This window comes from Miscanthus floridulus, chromosome 5 (genome assembly GCF_019320115.1).
Source record: "Miscanthus floridulus cultivar M001 chromosome 5, ASM1932011v1, whole genome shotgun sequence".
Taxonomy (NCBI): domain Eukaryota; kingdom Viridiplantae; phylum Streptophyta; class Magnoliopsida; order Poales; family Poaceae; genus Miscanthus; species Miscanthus floridulus.
Window position 1 is genome coordinate 102,583,117 of NC_089584.1, and position 16,671 is coordinate 102,599,787.

The following is a 16,671-nucleotide window of genomic DNA, read 5'->3' on the forward strand; positions in this document are numbered from 1 at the left end:
TCAACGATCTATTTAATGATACTAATTATGTATTATCAAAATTAATATTCTTTTATATATAATTGGTCAAAATTAAAAGAATGACTTCTCGTGAAGCGAGAATGACTTTTATTTTGGGACAGAGGGAGTACACTACTATGGTATATGGAATTGGGTTTTGAGCTATTCTTTGAACCAACCATGTGTCGGTGTTCCGAGTTACCACCGACAAGTAAATTTATAGTATTGCGCGTCTGACTTGGACGATGTGTTTAGAGGACACGAGGTTTATAATAGTTCGGGCAGAAAGTCCCTACGTCCAGTTCGTCGCTGCTGCTCGTTTTACTAGCACTGAAAGTTTGTAGTAGGGGTTACAAACGGGTGAGAGAGGGAAATGATCCTAAGTCTCTGGTGGAAAGAATGAATAGGTGCTGAGAGCTCGACTGCTGCTCAGCCATGTGCTCGTGTGTGTTTATCTCGTGGTCCGGCTTCGTGCGGATCTCGATCGATCGGTCGATGGGTCCATCCGGCTTGAATCGGATCCCCTTCATGGGACACCCTGTTTTCCCTTTTATAGGCTAAGGAAAAGCGCGAGTTACAGCGAAGAAAAAGGGAAGATCGAGAGAGAAGAAGGCTTCCAAAATCGTCGGGTCCTTCTTCTCTATGCGGGTCCTGCCGATCCCCAAATTGTTGGCGTTTTCACATTAATAGTGAACTGTGTTTAGCTATCCAGCTGATAAAGCAGTTGGTGACAGAAAGTTAATCTAGAAATTATGGTATAAGAGAGTTCACGATGCGTCATCGAAATTATGGCACTATCGTTTAGGCCATATTTCGAAGGGAAGAATAAAAGACTAGTTAAGAATAATATTCTTCCTCCATTAGAGCTCTCATATTTAGAACAATGCAGATAATGCATAAAAGAAAAGTGTGTAAAGAAAATTAAGAAAGATGCCAAATAAAGCGCAGAAATTTTACAGATTATTCACATAGATATATGTGGTCAGTTTCCTGTAAAGAGTGTGGATGGTAATGATTCATTCATAACATTCACAGATGATTACTCCCGTTATGGCTAAATTTATCCAATCAAAGAAAGAAAAGAATCATTGGATAAATTTACGATGTTTAAGGCAAAAGTTGAAAGCCAACACAATTTAAAGATTAAGATAGTCAGGTCTGACCGTAGGAGAGTATTACGGTCGGCATACCCTATATGGTCAAGTTACTGGACCTTTTGCAAGGTTCTTATAGGAGAATGACATAGTAGCCCAGTATTCTATACCCGAGCGAACCTCAGCAGAATGGAGTAGCTGAAAGAAGCAATCGTACCTTGATGAATATGGTACGTAATATGATAAGTTACTCCACCTTACAGTTGAGCCTATGGATGGAGGCGTTAAAAACCGCCATTCATATCAATAAAGTACCAAGTAAGTCGGTGCCCAAAACACCGTATGAGTTATGGATAGAAAGAGTATCCTCACTAAACCACTTGCGTGTGTGGGGAAGCCCTACTGAGGCTAAAGTATTTAACCCAGACATTGGGAAGCTAGATCCCAAAACAGTAAATTGCCATTTCATTGGCTACCCAGAAAAATCAAAAGGTTTTCGTTTCTACTGTCAAGAGAGACATACAAAGTTTATGGAAACGAGACACGCTGTCTTCCTAGAGGATGAATTGATGAGGGGGAGCATGGTAGCTTGAGAAATTGACCTTGAAGAGAAACGGGTGTATGCGTCCACTCCAATGATTCATGAGCCAATTTTCTCACTACCTGCTGTCGCTGCATCGGTAGTGCAAGATACTGTGGTGTCAGCACCTGTTGTTATTCCACCTATGGCAACAATGAATGACCATGAGGAACCTGTTCTTCAGGATCCTATAGAACCTATTGCCACACAAGAGGGGGAGCAACAACAGCCTCAAACAGAAGATGTGCCAAATGTGGAGGCCCCTAGAAGGTCTCAAAAAGTTAGAAAATCAGCTATTCCTGCTGATTATAAAGTGTACAACACTGAGGAATTTTAAATGGCGGATGATCCCACCTTATTTGAAGAAGCCATGAGAAGTGATCATTCATCAAAGTGGCTTGAGGCCATGGAAGATAAAATGAAATCAATGAATGTCAATAAAGTTTGGGACTTAGAAATAATTCCTAAAGGAGCCAAAGCAGTAGGCTGTAAATGGGTCTATAAAACAAAACTTGACTCTCAAGGGAATATAGAGAGATATAAAGCGAGACTTGTGGCAAAAGACTTTACGCAAAGAGAAGAAATTGATTACAATAAGACCTTTTCTCTAGTCTCATGTATGGATTCCTTCAGAATCATAATGCCATTAATGGCACATTACAATTTAGAATTATATCAGATGGATGTAAAGACTACATTTCTAACTGGGGACTTGAAGGAAAATGTTTACATGGCACAACCGAAAGGTTTTGTCATAGAATGAAAAGAACGAATGGGATGCCACCTAAAGAAAACCATTTATGGATTAAAATAAGCTTCAAGACAGTGGTACTTGAAGTTTGATCAGACAATAAGGAATTTTAGGTTTAAAGAGAATATAGAGGATAATTGTGCCTATACAAAGTTTAAGAATGAGAAGTTTATCTTTCTTGTCCTATATGTGGATGATATCTTACTTGCTAGTAGTGATGTTAGTCTACTATTGGAGACAAAGAAGTTTTTGTCCTCAAAATTTGATATGAAAGATCTTGGTGAAGCTTTATTCGTTCTATGGATCGAGATTCACTGAGATAGAAGTAAAGGGGTATTAGGACTGTCACAAAAGGCATACATGGAAAAGATCTGAAAGAAATTCTGTATGCACAAATATAGTCCTTCACCTGTTCCTATAGTCAAGGGTGATAGATATAGGAATTTTAAATGCCCTAGGAACCAATATGAGATCAATCAAATGAAAGTGGTTCCATATGCTTCAGCTGTCGGAAGCTTGCAATATGCTCAAGTATGTATGCGCCCTGACTTGGTATTTGTTATCAGGTTACTTGACAGATTCTAGAGCAATCCTGGAACAGAACACTGTAAATTGGTAAAGAAAGTCTTGCATTATTTGTAAGGAACGAAAGGCCTCATGATGACGTATAGAAGATCTGATTCACTCTATATAGTGGGATATTCAGATTCTGATTATGCGGGAGATGATACAAAATCCACGTCGAGATATATATTCACTCTCGCAAAGGGGAGCTATTTCATGGAAAAGCTCAAAGCAAATCTATTGGGTACCTTAGAATGGGGTACCCCAAGCAAAACATCAAAATGGGTTGCTAAAGTCCCATCAAAAAAAGAAAAAGCTAGAAGGTAAGTCGTGGGCCCCTCACCCGCCACGACCAAGCCCACCGGGTCCTCCCCCTCCTCGCCTCGAGCCTCGAGCAGGAGGTCTCGGCATCCTAACGCCAACTCCGCTTTGCGCGAGCCTCCCCAGGGAAGGCCTCGGCAGGGAACGCCGTCTCCGCCCCGCCCGAGGCTCTCCACGGAAGGCCTCGGCAGGAAGCGCATTCTCCGTATCGTGCGACGCCTCTCGCGCGAGGCCTCGGCAAGGAGCCTGATCTCCGTCTCGCGCGAGGCCTCATTCTCCGTGTCGCTCGAGGCCGGCTCGTCCGCGGTCCGTCGCCCCCCGCCTCGGCCGACCCTCCCAACAGCGCGTCACGTCTCATTAATACTTTCAACCACTCCTGCAATCTCAGCCGGACAGCGGCTCAATGTCACAGAATGCCCGATGCGACCCGAAGTCGCATCAGCGCCGTACCGGCTGGGACAGGGCACGGCGGGGGTTACCGGCCACTGTGTCCCAGCACTGTGTCCACGATCAGCACCTGGGACAGGGTATGACGGCTAGGATAGGGCACGGCGGGGGTTACCGGCAACTGTGTCCCAGCACTGTGTCCATGATCAGCGCCTGGAACAGGGTATGATGGGGGTTACCGGCCACTGTGTCCCAGGACTGTGTCCACGACCCGCCGCCCGCCCAAGGCCTCGGCAATCTCGGGGTTCGTGCTTGCCGAGACTCCCCTACCGCAGTACAAGCCTTGGCACCGACCAGGCCTCAGCCTCGCGCACAATCTATCCACCGGGGCTTGCACGTTCGCCGCCACGTCCGCTCCGAGACATTCCCGGGGCTCCCACGACGCACAGGACCTGATGGGACAACCACGCCGCTCCAGTACTCCAAGGACGGATCGCTCCTACGACCACGCCGCCACCAGAACGGGCCACAGGGTTCGGACGTGCCACTCCTATTGGCACGACGTCGCATAGTGATACATGTACTGCCCTCGTCCTCCCTTCAACTATAAAAGGAGAGGACTTGGGCCACTTAGAGAGAAAAAGGAAAGACCGAATAACACATACACACGCACACATTCCAGTCGCTTGAGAGCAACGTCTCAGACGGCCCACTCACACCCTGCCGAGACCTGGGACTAGTTCCCTCTCTCCCTTAGCTTGTAACCCCCTACTATGAGCACTTCGGTGCAAGGAATACAAGTTCTATCCCTCAGACTGGACGTAGGGCGCCGATTGCCCGAACCAGTATAAACCTTGTGTCTCTTTGCATCACTATCCGAAATCGGGAGCACGCAGAACAAATTCACTAGTCGGTCGAGGACCCCCCGGTCCGAAACACCGACAAAATCGTCACTATATCGTCCACAATGTATGACAGTTTGTAGCGTGTTATGAGGCAACGGGGCAGGTGAACTGGCTAAAGAAGTTCATACCCGGTTTGAAGGTGGTTGATGATATCTATAGACCACTAAAGTTATACTGCGATAATAATCCGACAGTACATTATGCTCACAACATAAGTCCAGTGGTGCTGCCAAATAAGCCTGGGCAAAATTCCCGATACCCATTACTTGTACTCGAATTACCCGAACCCGGACCCGAATTACCCGAACCCGAGGTACCCGATCCCAAATTCGGATAGCGATTTTGATTACCCGAAATTAGTTTGGGTAATTCGGGTAATATCCCCCGGTACCCAAACTACCCAAAGATTTATTTTGTCTTTGTATTCATCATGTGTTGTTAGCTGAACCATTTAACTTATCACTTTATTAGAATATAATTCTCTCTATTTGAATGAGTGACTGTAATATATTATTCTCTACAAATTGCTATTGAAATTCTATATAAATTGCTGCTGAAATTATGTATAGATCGCTATTGAAATTTAGTGTAGTTTGTTGTTTTCTGTAAATTTGGGTATATCGGGTAATACCCGAACCCGAACCCGAATTATCGGGTACCCAAATTTGCGGGTAGTGTTTTTTCGGGGGTAATATCGGGTAGCAATTTTTATTACCCGAATTTTGAATTACCCGAATTACCCGATCCGAAAAAATCGGGTAACTCGAACGCCCAGGCTTACTGCCAAACACATTGACATAGAGTATTATATTGTGAAAGATAAAGTCCGGGATCAAGTCATGAGTCCTGAGCATATAAGTACAGAAAAGATGCTCGCAGATCCGCTTATAAAAGGCTTACCACCAGGTGTTCAGAGAACATGGTGTTCAGAGAATATGTAGCTAGCATGGGTTTAAGGGAAAGCCTAAAATTCTTGGACAAAAGAAGGCCCAAAGATAAGTATCTATTTCAAAACAGAGTAGTGTGTTGTAGCTGTTAAATCTATCGACAATGGACCGTGACGATGAGACAAGCTCTATGTGCTAATCTGTAATGGAATGAACAAAAGTAAATGCTATAAAATTAAAAGATAGTAATGAGATCAAGGGGGAGAATGTTAATTGATCTCCACCAGCCTATTGGGCCATTGTCTCTGCGCCCTGATCGGAGACGTCCAACCCTAATACGGTTGATGGGCCCCTGTCGCACAGCACATATAAAAGAGATATGGGATCACAGCTCTAACTACGAGGTTGGTCTGAGCCGTCGTGAACCACCACGGTAAACCTAATCCGATCAAAGGAGTGCTGCCAGCGACGAGAAGCCCATCGACTCCGCCGTCGCCCCTGCAGGTCACCACCGGACCACTGGACACATCCAGTGCATCGCCACTACAACGTCCGCCGGAGCTGCCACGACACCGGTGGCCATGTACCGAAAGGGTGACCCATGCTAAGATAAAACAACTGTTTCCCCACCTAAATAAGAGGCTTTACGCTGAATCTACTCCGAGAGGTACTCTATGTATTCAACAACGGGTAGCCTCAACCCATCATGTCCCGGCTCGATCGCGTCTTTGTCGACAATACCCTGAACACTGTCTTCCCTTCCTCCTTGCTATCTGCTCTCCCCAGACCTACCTCTGACCATACACCAATTCTTGCGTCCCTCTCCACATCCATCCCCAAATCATCCATTTTTCGGTTTGAAAATTGTTGGCTAAAACACCGTGCTTTTCTCCCCTTCGTCCTGGATTCCTGGCCTTGTGGTGCACACTCTGATGACGCGGCTGGACATCTTGCTGCTTGCCTCAAGTTGACTCGCTCGACGGCTAAGGTTTGGGCTAGGCATTTCAGGGCGCCACCTTCTATCATTCCCAACTGCAAGTTTCTAATACTGCTATTTGACTACTTCGAGGAGCATCGTGGTCTCTCTGTTCATGAACTCCAAGTCAGGGAGCTGTGTCGGTCGAAGCTTGCGGAGGTTCTCAAGGATCGTGCCGCTTATTGGAAACAACGCTGTAAGCACCGGGCCATCCGCGAAAGGGATGCGAACACGGCCTTCCACCATGCCCACGCCACGACGCGCATGCACCACAATCGTATCAGGCATATTGAAATATAGGGAACTCTGGTGGCAAATCATGGTGCCAAGGTGGAGGCGCTGACGACTCACTTCAGAGATCTCCTCGGAGTTTCCGGCCAGTCCGTTTGGAATTTTGATGTGGCTGCTCTGTACCAAGGCTCCCAACAGGCGAGCGCTTCATTGGTGCTTCCTTTCACTGAAGATGAGGCGAAACAAGCAATTTCAGAGATGAACCGTAACAGCGCTCCGGGACCAGATGGTTTTGGGCCGAGCTTCTACAAGGCCGCCTGGTCCGTTGTCAGGCCTCAGGTGTGGGATCTCCTTGTTAATTTCCAACAAGGTGATATCGACCTAGAAAGGATCAACATGTCTTACATGGTGCTTATCCCTAAGAAGGCTGGATTTGTGACAGTGGATCCTTTCAGACCAATTTGCCTGCAAAATTGCTCTGTCAAATTGATTGCAAAAGTACCCACTATCAGGCTTCAGAAAGAGATATCAGGATTGGTTGACAGCCACCAAACAGGGTTCCTTCAGGGACGATCTATTGCCGAAAGCTTCGTTCATGCAGCAGAGTTAATTCAGCACTGTTGGAAAAGGAAGAGACCTTCAATCGCTCTAAAGCTGCAAAGGCCGGTGAAGCCAAAGCGGCTTCACCGGTGAAGCCAAAGCCGGTGAAGTTAGAAAAACTGGTTTTTTTCGGCTTCTAATTCATTTTAACCCCGGCTTACCAAACGGCTTCCCGTTACAGTGTCTCGATTTGCGCAAAATAGATAAAGCCGAAGCCGGCATAAGCCGTGCCAAAGAGGCGCTAAATGTTTTCCCGCTTCTGAAACTTCTTCACCGCTTGCATGTTGCGGCGGACTCAGCTTGGGCTCAATGGGCAAGACAGCACATCTCTCTGGCAACCTTGAATGGTATCTCTCTGGCTCTCACTGGGAGGCTTTGCGGTCTCTCCTGCCGCTCTATCAAGCGGTAACCACTGTCTCCATCGGCGATGGCACAAGAACCTCCTTCTGGTATGACGCTTGGGTGGATGATGAGGCCCTCGCTGACCGCTTCCGTACGCTTCACAGCCACTGTGCGCGCAAAGGTCTCTGTCGCCCAGCTTCACTCATGCGGTATTGACTGCTCTCAACTTTGGGTGCCTAGATTGTCTCAACAGGCAATGTCTGAGCTAGATGAGGTTAGATCAATTCTTGAGCAGTCCTCTACAACCGCTGAACCTGACTCCAGGCAAGGCCCTTTCTGCCTTCCGTGTGGAAAATTCGATTCTGGAAGCCTGTACAGATTGCTCAAGTCCAAGGATGGACAACCGCAGCCGGCAGCCTCCTTCATTTGGGAAAGTCGAGCACCCAGGAGAGTTCAATTTTTCATGTGGCTACTCTCGCAGAGGAGGATCCAGTGCCGTGTAAATCTTCTTCGGAAAAAAGTGCTAGATTCTGCAGTTTGTGAAGTCTGCTCCAGCGACGTCGAGACGTCCGAGCACGTGGTTTTCGGCTGCCATTTCGCCAAAGAATTCTGGGAAAAGCTCGGCTTCAGCCTGCCCGTGGACTGCAGTGCTCTGTTTGATGATCTCAGCTCTTTTCAGCGTCCTTCTCATATCCCAGGCAAGCACTTTAGCACTTTCATTGCTCTTTGCTGCTGACAGCTTTGGAAACGTAGGAATGGGGTGGTCTTCAGATCAGAAAACACAACAATCCAGAATACACTGAAACACAGGCACGGCTTTGCCACGCCATCGTTGGAGTGGAGCCATTGATAATGTATCCTTTATATTCTGCAAATGGGCATATGTGTATTGACATTTGTTTGGGCCCATATTTAATTTTTTATTTCGTTGTATCTGATAGAGTAGCTGGCCGTGTATTTATCTGGACAGCACTAAAGAAAAAAGAAATCAGAGTCCCAAACTATAGGGAAGAGGCCAGAAAGATGGATCGGAAACCATTCTCTTTTCAGCAGTACATGGATAGGATATGAGAATAAGAAAAAAAAAAGATAGAGACGAAGAATTTTAGACGACGGATTATTAGAGAGTACAACATGTGTACCAATCAGATATACACTATGGCTATAAGCATCTGTTAATCGAGAGATAAGAAGGATTTATGAAGCCTGGAATGGATAATGCGTAGAAATCATGTTGTCATTTAAAATCTCTGCTTCTATTAACAAGCTTGTTATGAAACCTGCATTGGCTTTGCATATAAAACATGAAACTAAGAATGAAGTATTGAAACATTGAGATCCTCTAAGATGGAAACAATCAATTGTACTAAAAGGATGTTCAAAATAGGCGCATACTCCCATATTACTTGGAGTACACCAGGGAGAAAGAATCGGGGCTTATACAAATTTCTACTGCACGTTGTGACACCTTGCAGCACAAAATCTCCGCTAGAGACCCAGTTGAGACTTGAGAGTGACTATGGTTTTGGGTGGCTAGCATACCAAAGAACATCATCTTCGGATGTTGAAACTTGTGCAGTTTTGCTGTCGAATGATAACTTTATTTATAGCCTCAAAATTTCAATAGGCCATGAAGAGGACAAGTAGTAGTTTGCTTGCTTGACAGGGGGCTAGTATATAGATAGCCCTGTCCTCGGCTCTGTTGTTTCATTGTTGTATTCGCCAATTCCATCTTGGAAATTTTAGTATAAAATGACATTAAATATATAAAGATGTTCTTTGTCTCCTGACTACCACACAGTAAAGCAATAAGAATTTGTACCAAAAAATTGATCTATGTAAGTATTAGAATCAAATTTAATTACAGTTTAAATTTGATTTCTCTAAGTATTATAATATAATGGCATGATCTAATATCTGAGGTCACTGCTATGTACCCACTTACTATATATAAATAGAAAATTCAATCAATGTGCACTGCATGGACAACACCATGGGCAGTGCCTGGAGATAAAAAAGGGGCTGCAAATCTTGTTATAAGGACAAACACCATGCGTTGGCTGCATAACAACTCTTCGAAATCTGTCTTTTTTTTCTTGGAATATGAATCGAATATTAACATATGAATTTTTTAGGCCAATCTCAATGCTTAGTTTCACTACACGATTTCCAAAACGCCACATCAACTTGAGCGGGATGAAACAATGAATGAAACTAGCCTTCACAATGCTGCGTTTCATTTCACCAATTCCAAAACTAAGTAAAGCATTTAATTGTTGTACAATGATGGGATCATATGCATCGATTGATTATGTAGCCATCCACACACAGAAGTACGATAAAATGGAACTGCATACGATTGTTCAGAGTTCAGGTAGCCTTCAACATTCGCATAGAGCAGTTCAACATTCACAGGAACTAAGATAGTAAACTAAGATAGATAAAAAAAATAGTTCAGATAGCCTAGAGCCTTGCACACGGCCTCTCACTGGTTCTTCTCACAAGACAGATAATCTTCAGTAGTGCAAGATCAGATAGCCTTCAGTAGTGCAGTATTAGATAGCCTTCAGCCTTCAGCCTTGCTTTCATATAACCTTCAGCCTTGCTTTCATCCTGCAGAAACAAAAAACAGTTCAGTTAATACAGATCAGTGCAGTTAATTCTTAAGGTAGATAACTAACTACAGTAGATAACCAATAATGCAAAAGATAGTCACAAGTACCAGATATATGTGCACGACCACCAAACTTATTCCAAATATGTTCCACCAAATCATTCTTAAGTCGGCAATGAGCCGATTGATCTCGAATAGAAGTATCTTTTTCTAAAACTCTCTCTAACGGAACATTCTGATCAAGAGAGAATTCCGGTTCTTGAACAGTTGATGAACTAGGAGGCACATTTAGATCTAGATTTTTTTCAATAATGTCCTTTTCCTTCTCATCTTCAACTATCATATTGTGAAGTACGATGCAAGCTAGCACAACATCACAGAGTACATCTCGGTCATATAGACGAGCTGGTCATTTTAAGATGCAAAATCGACGCTGCAATACACCAAAGGCTCTCTCGATATCCTTTCTTGCCCCTTCTTGCTCCCGTGCATACAACTTCTCCTTCTCAGTGATAGGGAGTCGTATTGACTTAACGAATACTGTCCATTCAGGGTATATTCCATCAGCAAGAAAATAGCCAGTGTTGTATTGATTCCCATTTACCATGTACTGGACTCTAGGAGCTTGTCCTTGTAGCTCATTGATAAATACAGTAGATTGGTTCAAAACATTAATATCATTGTTAGAACCCGCTACTCCAAAGAATGCATGCCAAATCCAAAGATCACGTGATGCCACAACCTCAAGAATCAGCGTCGGCACTTTTTGATCACCACGAGTGAACTGACCCTTCCATGCATTTGGGCATCTTTGCCATTGCCAATGCATGCAGTCAATGCTGCCGAACATACCAGGAAAACCTCGTCTTTCACCAAGTTTGAGTAGATGTTCAGTATCTTCCATAGTGGGGCGCCTCAGATATCTCTCACCAAATACATCTCTAACCCCTTTGACAAAATTCTTCATCGCCTCCATTGCGGTAGTCTCTCCTATCTTCAAGTATTCATCTAGTTCATCTGTAGAACTGCCAGTAGCCAATTGGCGAATAGCTGCAGTACACTTCTGTAGTGGACTGAGCCCTTGCCGATTAACAGCATAACCCTTTGAGCAAAATAATTGGACCATTGGCCTAAGGCCTCAACGATGCGTAGAAAAAGTGGCCTAGACATACGAAATCTTCGGCGAAAAATATTTGAAGGATAAAGAGGATTTTCTGAGAAATAATCATTAACTAGTTTTTGATGTGCTTCCTCTCGTGGCCTCTTGATGTGCTTCCTCGGACGGAATCGATGGTCAGAAGCCTCTTGTTGTAGACATTCGATGGTGTACTGTACGACCACCGTGGCTTCATTGAGAACATCATCTATGATCTGGCCCTCAGCAAGGAACTCATCCAACGAGTACAGAGGATGTTGACTTCCATCAGGGTTGTCATTTTCCTTAGACATCCTCAAAGTTGTGCACTAGAATGAGTACAACTCGATGGCAAAAGAATGTGAAAGAGAGAAGGCCTTCGTGTGAGCAAAAGAGAGAAGGCTGAGGTGTGTATATATAGGTTCATATGCAGCAGTTTTCACACCTAATGTACATGTGAACACTGTCATGCGTGCACTAGATGTGAAACTGCCAATCAAGTGCAGCATTCACACATATATAGGGCTACGGGAGTACACATATAAAGGGCTGCATTCACACATATATAGTGCAACATTAAGTCATAAAATATATAGTGCAGCATTAAGTCATAAAATAAAGTGCTGCATTCACACATATATAGTGCTACATTCACTGGCTATATAGTGCAGCATTAAGTCTTAAAATAAAGTGTTGTATTCACACATATATAGTGCTACATTCACACAAATATATAGTGCAGCATTAAGACTGAGAACTAACCTTAGTCAGCAAATAACTTTTCCTCAAGCTTATGTAATGCCTTCTCTCGGTTAGCCTTTTGATCTTCAGACATGTGACTTGTATCTTGATTGAGCAAGGAATTGTAGACCTCAAACATCCTTGCTTCCTTTTGCTCCTTTGCTGCCTTCAAATTTGCGTTTGATATCTGAATTTGTGCTTCCGTAACCTTTTCGCACTCCACCTTCCGATCTTGCTGCACCTTGATAATTTTCTCAATATTGTTCCCAAGGATGACAATTCCTTCCATAACATTATCCTTCTTGCGCTTTCCACTACACTCAGCCTTTGCTGCTTCTCTACCAATGGGACGTGACTGTTCTTCTGGAACATCAACTATCTCAGTCTTGTCTTTCTCTTTTTCCTCAAACTATGCACACCATTTGGGCTCCTCTTTTAATATCTTCCACCAATGCACCAACGAAAAACGCTTTCCAAACCTGCTTTCATATATCTTCTGTGCCTCTTCCTCTAGTATGTCGTCGGTGTATCCGCTTGTACGCATTTGAGTTACCTTAGTCCAAGCGTCATTGAAATCAATGATCGATGACTTCAGGTGTGACCAGTGAACCTTCAATTGGTTTATTTCCCTTCTACGCTTCCCATTCCCTTTCCTGTTACTCCTCAGTGATTTCCTTCCAAAATGTATCAAATTTCTTATCATTACCCCTAACTGGGTCTTTTGAAACATTCAACCAAGCACTGGCCTACAAAATACAAAATAAAAAAATATGAACAAATCAAGTATTGTACCAAACACTGGCCTACAAAAAGGAAAATAAAAAACTGATCAGTTACCAGCCTCGTTTCTTCGTCATGAGTCCAATATCTTTTCTTTACTGCCCTATTTGCCTCACTATTCTCTCCTTCCTCAATGTCAATATTCACCATCTCGTTTGTTGAAGTGCCTTGTTTCACAGCTTGGGGTGGTACTGTTCCATAGGCACTTGGTGGTGGTGGTGGAGATATTGGGTTCACGTTCATAGTCTGACCAACAAAATGAAAATTTTCTCCTGGCATGTGTGGGTGCGGCGGATAGTGTGGTTGTTGAAGGAAATTTATAAAACCACCAGGTGGATAGACCCTGAAGTTTTCACACAATTAAAAAACCAGAAATACTAATTGTAGGCATCAATCTATACATCTCTACACACTGAAATCAACTAATTGCAGGCATATTCATCAAAACAAAAAATACTAATTACAGGCATCAATCTATACATCTCTACACACTAAAATCAACTAATTGCAGGCATATTCATCAAAACAAAAAATACTAATTGCAGGCATAAATCTATACATCTCTACACATCGAAATCAACTGATTACCGTGGATCTGGGGCTTGCTGGTTTCCATGTTGAGATGGAAAATTTGGGGGCATGGCTCCCCATCCTGCTCCTTGCGGTGGCCACGGCTTGGAAGAAGGCACACTAGGGAAGGAAGAAGGCACAACAGGGGCAGATGTCGGTGCTCGACCCAGTGGCGGCTCTAGGGCGGACGGTGCTGGCGGACCCAGTGGCGGTGCTGGGGCGGACGGTGGTGGCGCAGCAGCCAGCGGCACTCCTGCTACTTGCAGTGGGGATGAAGACGGCAAAGCAGGGGCCGGCGGAGAAGAAGCTGGAGGGGCTAGCGGCGTAGGAGAGAACGCCATCTTCATTCCAAGGTGGCTGCCTCCGCACCCTTTCCCTCCTTTGTCTCACCGCCTGGAGCTACGACCAACATCCATGGCACTGAATCTAGCGGCAGGGTGGGATGGGGAAGGAGAAGAAGGCACACGCAGGGAAGGAGGAAGAAGAAATCGCGCGCGAGGCGGGAGGAATCACGCGCGCGGCGGGGAATGGGGCGGGAAGGATTGGATCTTTGCGCCTGGAGCACGGGATCGGTGGGATGAAACTCTCCCCTCTCAATGCGGGTGTCGTGGGGTTATTGAGAGCTTGGAAACAGAGCTAGCGAGTGTCATGGCCATGAAACGAACTTGTTCTCTCTCCTCACCATTTCATGCAAAAAGTTTTCCCATGCTGATGTGTCACCCTAATTAATGTGCATGACACTCCCATGACATCAACATTGAGACTGGCCTTAGAGCTTCCATCCTAGCAATTAAGCAGCCAGAATATTCATGTGGTTTCTAATACGGATAATGAATTAGTAGCAGTAAATGCAGCACCTTTAATCCCAAACATAGTTTGGAGTATTGCTAAAACTTAGAAAATGAACTTAAATGAGACTTTGTATCTACTTAGTCTCCCAACGTCGACCATGCAAGTAAGTATTACCAGGATGAGCTGCATTATTAGGTAAGAATATAAGCAGAAAGAATAAGGAGACCTAGAGCGCGTACCATGGAGACGATGTGCAAGCAGTTGTCGAGCAGCAGCTCGCGCGTGGCAGTGGCCGCCACCTGCTGGTTGAGCTATGCCTGGAGTGCGGTGAGTAGTGCGCGGATCCGCACGGTAGTGACGATGTATGTCTCTCTACTGTAGAGATGGGGTCTGTACTATACACAAATCAGCAAGCAAAATTTGAAAGGAAAAAGGAAAAAAACTTGGCCATTTCATCGAACAAATTAGCTGCATTATCAATGGAAGCGTCGACGCTGGTACTGAGCTCGAATCTTGATAGCCACTGGCAAGTGGCTGTTAGATTGATCTCTAACCTAACTGGACCCAACGACCCAGTTGGGCCTTTGATTTGCGCCCTGATCGGGGGTGCCTAGCCCACCATGGCTAGAGGGCCCCTATCACCCTACGCTATAAAATAAGGTGGGGGCCGGTGACTCTAATCACGAGGTTGACCTGAGCCGACCTCTCCACCGACAAACCCTAAACCTGATCTAAGCAAGGGGCGCAGCCAGCGATGAGAAGTACCTCCGCCATAGCACGGCACCGTCGTCATCTTCACCACCGGCACCGCATCTCTGACACGTCTTCCCCAACCATCGCTGCTTGTGAGCAGACTGCATCAACGAACCCGATGGCGGCCTCCGAACCCTCCCCCTCTGCCATGTCAGGTTTGGTACCTTTCCCCTCCCCTCTCTGTCTCTCTATTGCTGCACTAGAAGGTATCCTAGGTCTTTAATTCATCAAGCACCCTGGCTAGATCTACTCCTAGATGATCCGAATAGTCTAACAATGGTACCAGAGCCATCGGTTTCTAGGTTTTTAGATCTAGAACGGGTAAACCGATTAGAAAAGGAAAAAGAAGATTAGATCCAGTGTGGGTCTAAGAAGAAGAAGAGGGTTTCGACCAACAAAGGGTTCGGTTGAACCCTAACTTCGATCCCTTCAAATCTGAGAAAAGAAGAGGGTTCGGATGAACCCTAACCCTAACTAGGTTAAAGAAATAATGAGGGCTTGGTTTCAAGAATGTAAGATGTCAAACCCTAAAACCATAGAGTCCCTCTGGGGAAGATAAATAGTGCCATCTCGAAACCCTAACCCTAACACAGTTAACCCTAAATCTCATCCAAATCGATCAAAACCGAGAAGAGCAACAAGAACCAAAGAAGGGGAAAAGGGGAAGAGGGAAACCCAGAGGGACTACCTAACCGTCATGCAGAATGGCGCGTGGGGAAAAGAGGGCTGAGCCGGGGGGCACTACTCGCCGGGCTCCGACCAAAGAGGCGCCACGACCAGGCCACTCGACAGCGGCGCGCTCACCCGCTGGGGAGCGCGCACGTCAGCGAGGGGGTCGGCGACGGCGCTGTTGCTCCACTACTTCGCCTGCTCGTCGCTCGGTGCTGTGGTACTAAGGAGAGAAGAGAGAGCGGAGTGAGGCGAAGAGAGAAAGAGGGCAGTCAAGAATGAGGTTGGGTTTCCTTGGGAGCGCGTTGCGTCGAGGTTTTATTCCAAGCGAAACGCGTGGGTCGCCATCGGATCTGGACGGACGACCGAGATTGAACGGGCCAGCGTCCTAGCCTAGGCGGGCGCGTGTGCGCGCGGAGCTTTGGTGGCCCAGGCCCACGTTGCGGCCTAGGTGCGGCCTGTGCGTGCGCGGAGCGGTGGGCCGAGCCGGCTTTTACTGGTTTTGGGCTGAAACAGTAAAGAATGAGCCCGTTTTCGTTTTTTCTTTTTTTCCAGAAAATTGAAAAATAGAAATTGGCTCAAAAGAAAATAGAAAAGAGGATTTTCCTGTGGGTAAAATTCATCAAATTGAATTATTTTCCGCTGCGTATGTAAAGATGTTATTTTCATTATTAAATTTGAACCAATGGGAGAATTTAATTTTAAAAAATGGATATGTTTTGATTCATTCATAATATTGTTATTATTCTGACCAACGTTGATTAATGGCAATATTATGATGTTTTGTCTTGCATCAATTCTATTTTCCGGCCAACGGTGATATAGATATAGAATTAATGTAGAGAACAATTGTATGTTTTAATTTTGACCAATGTTGAACTAAGGCATGCAATTGTTATTGTTATTATTTATGTTCTCACTATATATATATGAATTGTGTTTTTAGGAGGATACAACTTAATGAGTTGAATCAAAGAAA

General features: G+C 45.0%; 2 pseudogenes; both read right to left on the reverse strand.

Annotated features, from left to right (window-relative positions):
* Positions 1-10,155: 10,155 nt before the first annotated feature.
* On the reverse strand, positions 10,156-11,701 carry LOC136452818 (uncharacterized; annotated as a pseudogene).
* A 449-nt stretch (positions 11,702-12,150) lies between these two features.
* On the reverse strand, positions 12,151-13,819 carry LOC136455035 (glutathione S-transferase T3-like; annotated as a pseudogene).
* Positions 13,820-16,671: the final 2,852 nt, after the last annotated feature.